Below are 5,787 nucleotides of genomic sequence, written 5' to 3' on the forward strand. Positions count from 1 at the left end.
TATTACTAAATAACCTGAAACGCCCTACCTTGAGAACTTCCTTAGTGATAAGCTCCTTGCCCCAAGCCATGAAGACCATTAAGATCCCATTGTGTTTTGGCAAAGGACAGGAAAGTACCCTTAGCAATTGTTAACCTGCTCGACCTGGCTTCTGTGACTGCTTTCCATTGGGATCCCCTCTCCCTTTCTTCCCCGCCCCCTCCTCAATGGTTACCGTTCCCACCACGTCAACGCAAATGTGCTCTTTTTTTTAACCAACACCCTTCTCCCTACACTTGGGGCTCCGGGGTCTTTAAGAGACACAAGAGCTCCCGCAGACGCTGGTAATAACGACTCCTATAACTTGGCTATGACTGGGTGTCCTCTTCTTTCTCACTGATCAAAATATAACAAACCTACCCCGTGCCCAGCTTGGACTGGATCACCCCATTCCGGAGCTTCTGGCGTCCCCTTTGTACATCTGAATGCACACACCCACCTTCTGACAAAGCAGCTACTGAAAGCAAAGCCCAGGTCGCCTCTTTCCTCACCCCGGACCTGCACACCCCGACGCTCCTGTCGCTCTCCCCACCCAGCCCGGACCAGGGGCTGCACCTTCCTTCAGGCTCCCCTCCCCCTCCACTCCACGTTTCTGCTCCCACCAAGGAAGAGGGGCACCTCTCCACTACTAGGGTCCTCAAAACCCGCAACCCTCCTCCTCCACACTCAGACTCACCATCATGGACACTGCGTCTGGCAGAGCGCGGTCAGCACAGCGGCAGGTTCTCCCCAGCGACCACGCGGAAGGAACTGAGAGAGAATCTGAAAAAGCCGCTCTCCTCGGCCTGTGTTGATGACGTCATCAGAGCAGAGACTACATTTCCCACAAGATTTGGCAAATCTGGATTAGGCACCAAAGTGGAGTTTGGTTTGTGTTCACTGGGGAGTTTTGTTACCAGGAGACCAGAACCTGACAGGAGAAGAATGGTCTCTATCCACGTGAGTGAAACACAAGATCCTGGATCTTCATTAAATCCTGGTGTGACATTTCAGGGATAATGGGGAAATTCCTCCGTGGGTCACTTAGTCAATGACAATAAGTAACCCAATACTTCTGTTGTTCTGATAGAGTTATTTCTCTTATAGAACCACTGACTCTTTTGTGTAATATATTTTAACGTGTAGAAAATAATGTGTTTATATTTATTAAGAAACAAATGATTAATATGATAATTCTCTTGGAACCATTAAAATGTTTATCCTCACCCACTAAGCTGAATTTTGAATGTTCAATGGGTATTCCAGTTGGAAAACTGCTCTAGTGTATATATAAGATACCAGGATCATAGGGTAGGTGTACTTCATATTCCAAGTCTATTTATACTTCAAGTGTCTGATAATTATTTGCCCAAAGCTCCCATGTTTTATCTAATAATTCTTTAATTATTTGAGGTATATCTGTATGTGGGAGATGTTCCTGACTCCTCTTTGATTTGGTCCACAAACCAGACTAGGAGGGATTTCATATACATTTTGCTATCACTGAGTTTATTTTCAAACAGAGAACTGCCAGTTTTTTGAAAGAATTAATTTATAACTTCATTTACTCTTATTATTATTATTATTATTTGGAGAAAACCACACTAAGTTATATTCCAGCATGGTAGCATCACATCACACTTAATGTGTGACCCAAGAAGTTAAGAGATTATGGAAAAATTATTAGATTGTTTAACAATAAACAAGGTCTAGGGTGCATGATTAAAGTAGGGCAGATTACTGAGACATCGGATGGCAAAATTATGTTTTATCATGACACAAACTACATCTTCTAGCTCATAGTAAGGCTTTATCACTTTGTTCCACTTCTCAGGTATCAATTTACAAGTGACTAGGACACATCTGTACCAAATAAAAAATGATGCCATGGTAAAATTTGCCTCAGGATCATCCCCAACCTCTACACCCAATGATAAACAGCAATATTCCCTGATACTGTATTTCTCTTGCTCGAAATATCCTTGACATTCCTTCAAAAACCAGATTTAATCCACTTTTTCCTGTGAAGAAAAACAACTAGACAAAAAATTTCTTGAACAGGAATTCTGTATTGTTCTTAGCATACTCCTATTACTAGGAGTAATTCTTTACTCCTCAATTGCTTACTTTCCAAGTAGTTGGAATAAGATAATCAGATTCAAAACTTTCAAATCAATTGTTCTCTTTTTCATCATCTTTAAAATGTCATATAATTGCCTTAAAATTATCTGTCTATTATATAGCTGGAAAGCTCATAGATTTTACTCATCAGCCTGCTTGAACTGTACCCTTCTCAGAGACATAGATATCATCCAAGAATGTTCTTGTATCCTTATTTTTAAATGTAGTGACTTGATGTATCAAAGCACCTGAATTTGAAACAATTTCAATATCATTGCCTTCAAGGATCAACTCATCTTTCTGGACTTGAGATACTGAACAAGCAACAACTGGTCTCATTCTAACCCTCCAGATGTATTTTTCACCCAAGAAATTTCAAATTTCAACAAGAGAATCATTCTGAATAGTGATGATGTTGATAGGGAAATGAGCATACACAGACCTCATCTTGTAGTGGAAGCCCAATATAACATATTTGATCATGTTCTTGATGTCACTACAGATGATGCAAACAGTAGCCAGTTCCTTCCTGTTTTCCCACCATTTTTTTAAGAGGTTTTTTCTATAGGGCACATGCACTCGCCAGACAGACAGAGACAGAGAGACAGAAAGCGAGAAATCACTCCCAGGGGGGATGGCCACACCACAATACCTTCACCTCCATTCTCTTCTCAGGATCTTGGGCACACACGCACATGCGCCCGGCATGAGTTTTAAGCCACTGGGTCCAGGATGCGAACCACGGCTAACTACATGGGAGTCCAGTGACATAGCCATTACACTAACTGCTGGTCCCTCCCCACCATTTTTCAACCCACAGCCTCTTCTTTTTCTTTCCAAGGAGACTGAGTTCAACATTGAAGTGATTGAAGTCCCTCCAAAGGCTTCCTCTGGGTCCCTTCACAAGGGTCTCTTCACAATAACTGTGCATCCCTTCAGGGTGATGTTGACTTTCTCAGGAATGTCGAAGGTCTGATTGCCAAGAATGGTCTTCATTCTCATAGTAGACACAGCAAAGAGCTACTGTGATTATTTTTTTAATTTGACTAGAGAAACAGAGAGAGAGAGAGGGAAAGTAGTAAAGCAAGCTATTAGGTCCGGACTTGAATGATGCTCAGCCATCTGGGAGTCCAGTGTCTTTAACCACCAGACCACCTGCTGCCCTTAAAATTGCCATCCTGATTTATCAGGATTAATATTAGACTGGAGTGGTGAAATGAGGAAATGAGGGGATGGTGTGAAAAGTGGGTGAGGATTGGGGGTAAGAGATGTGATTTTGTTCAACGCCCATCTCTGTTTTATTATTTTCTTGTTACATGTCCTGTCAATTTCAAATTACTGTATCTTCTCTGATGCTTTAAGTGTGTTCCAGTGACTCTGTTCTATATTCACAAAAAACTTAGTCTTCATCTCCACAGTACTTTCTTACCTTCTAGTTTTGAATCCTTGGCCTCCCTTTCTCCCACCCTTGGGTACCTTGTCTCTCTTAAACACATATTGGTATGTTATTGGGGGGGGCATATTTAAATACAAAATTATTGGCAGGGGTGAGTGGAGGAATCAATCCCTGACATTACCACCTCTAATATACAGTGTAGTTTCCTCTTTTTGTGGGCTTCAGCTTCCTACCTTCTAGTTTTGAATCCTTGGCCTCCCTTTCTCCCACCCTTGGGTACCTTGTCTCTCTTAAACACATATTGGTATGTTATTGGGGGGGGCATATTTAAATACAAAATTATTGGCAGGGGTGAGTGGAGGAATCAATCCCTGACATTACCACCTCTAATATACAGTGTAGTTTCCTCTTTTTGTGGGCTTCAGCTTCCTGCATATTATTTATTATTTTATTTTTTGGAGATGTTTTTGCTGTAGGGTGGGTGTGCTCACCAGAGACACAGAGAGAAACAAAGTGAGAATCACCCCCTCCCCCCCCAGGGAGGATAGCCATGCCACAATTTTTTTCTTCTCCATTCTCCTCCCAGGATCCTGGGCATGCACACGCGCACGCTCAGCGTGAGTTTAAGCCACCAGGTCTGGGACTCGAACTGTGATCGACTACATGGGAGTCCAGTGACATAGCCATTACACCAACTGCTGGTCCCAGTTTTCTACTTTTTAAAATGGAGACAATAAGGGCCAACAAGTAGTGTGGTTAAGGCACTGGACTCCCACATTGCCAAACACAGTCTGAGTCTTGGACCTGGGAGGTTGCTTTCTCACTTTCCCTTTCTCTCTGGTCAAATTTAAAAGTAATAACAAATAAAATAAAGTAAATAATGCCTACCTCAAAAAAAAAAATGGAGACAATAACACACATTTGAATGTGTAGAACTCACCTTAGGCTCACCTCTAGTAATAATTGACTAAGAAGCAATCTCTGTCCTATTCCTAAAATGGTAATTCTCCAGAAACATGGAAAGGAGGCTCAGAGTTCTGAATTATTTTCAACATTAGCCATGTATAGTGGTTTTCAGGCTTCAAGTTTATCCTTCTTTTGTTAAAATTATTCCTAAGGGAATAATTGGCCTAAGGGGCCAACTCCATGGAGTTAAGGCAGCCAGATCCTACATGGTAGTCTGCATGGTTCAAGTTCTGGATCTGGCTTGAGAAACATGTGGGGTGCATAAAACGTCATAGCAAAAATCTCAAAAGGAGGGAGAAATGGAGGGGAAGGTATTGCAGCATAATTATGGCCCATTTGGGGTGCTTTCTCATTTTCCATTTTCTTTTTCTCTTCAGTGAATGAACATGTCCTTTGGTAAAGTTAAAAAAAAAGAAATGTAATTTATTTTAGTATATACATCTTCTATCCTGTTACTTTCCTTGTTTATTAATACTAATCATTTGTAGCAAATTTCTAGTGACTTTCAAAAAAAATGATTCATGCCATACACAAATAAAGGTAACTGGATGTATTTGTTTCTAATATAAATTCCTCTTATTTATTTCTGTACTGGCTCCTCACTGTAGTTGGCCTTTGAAGCTGCTACTGAGTGCACACTTGTTTGGAAGCCCTTGCAAGGAGGAAATTGTGTTCTTCTGTGGTGGCAGGGACCATAGGCATCTTCTCAGACTCCCCACTGTATGCACGTATTTCCCAACCATACCACTTAGTCTAACTGGGTGTACATGCTCCAACCACTTTTTCCATGTGCTGGGCTGCTTATGGCACCTCAGAGATGCACAGATAAAACCACTCTTGGGTGTCAGGGTAGAATCTGTTTGACAGTGGGTCTGCTTTGAGTGTGGCACCATGCTGCAGCTGACTGGGGCACAGATGGTGAAGTGACCCTGTGCATGTTCCTTGTTTGGAGTAGTGCAGTTTTGTGGGCCTCAGACATATCCTACATTGTGATGATCAGGGACTTCAGCACTCTTCAACAGCTAGAAATGTGGTCCCTGGTGGCAATATAAACCACTAGGGACATCTCACTTACTCTGTCCCAGCACTGGAGTACCTCTAGCATCTCAAACTAGGCCAGAGGGCAGACACTTGAACAAATACCACTTTTCCATTGTTCAAACATCAACTCACACACAAGCATGAAGAATAATCAGGACAATGTGATGCTACTAATCCACAAAGTGAAATGCAGGGACTGACACTAAAGGGAAGGTGCAGGTTCTGCTTGACAGAAATTTCACAGT

The sequence above is a fragment of the Tupaia chinensis genome, unplaced genomic scaffold, assembly GCF_000334495.1.
Source record: "Tupaia chinensis unplaced genomic scaffold, TupChi_1.0 Scaffold144240_1, whole genome shotgun sequence".
In the NCBI taxonomy this organism is placed as follows: domain Eukaryota; kingdom Metazoa; phylum Chordata; class Mammalia; order Scandentia; family Tupaiidae; genus Tupaia; species Tupaia belangeri.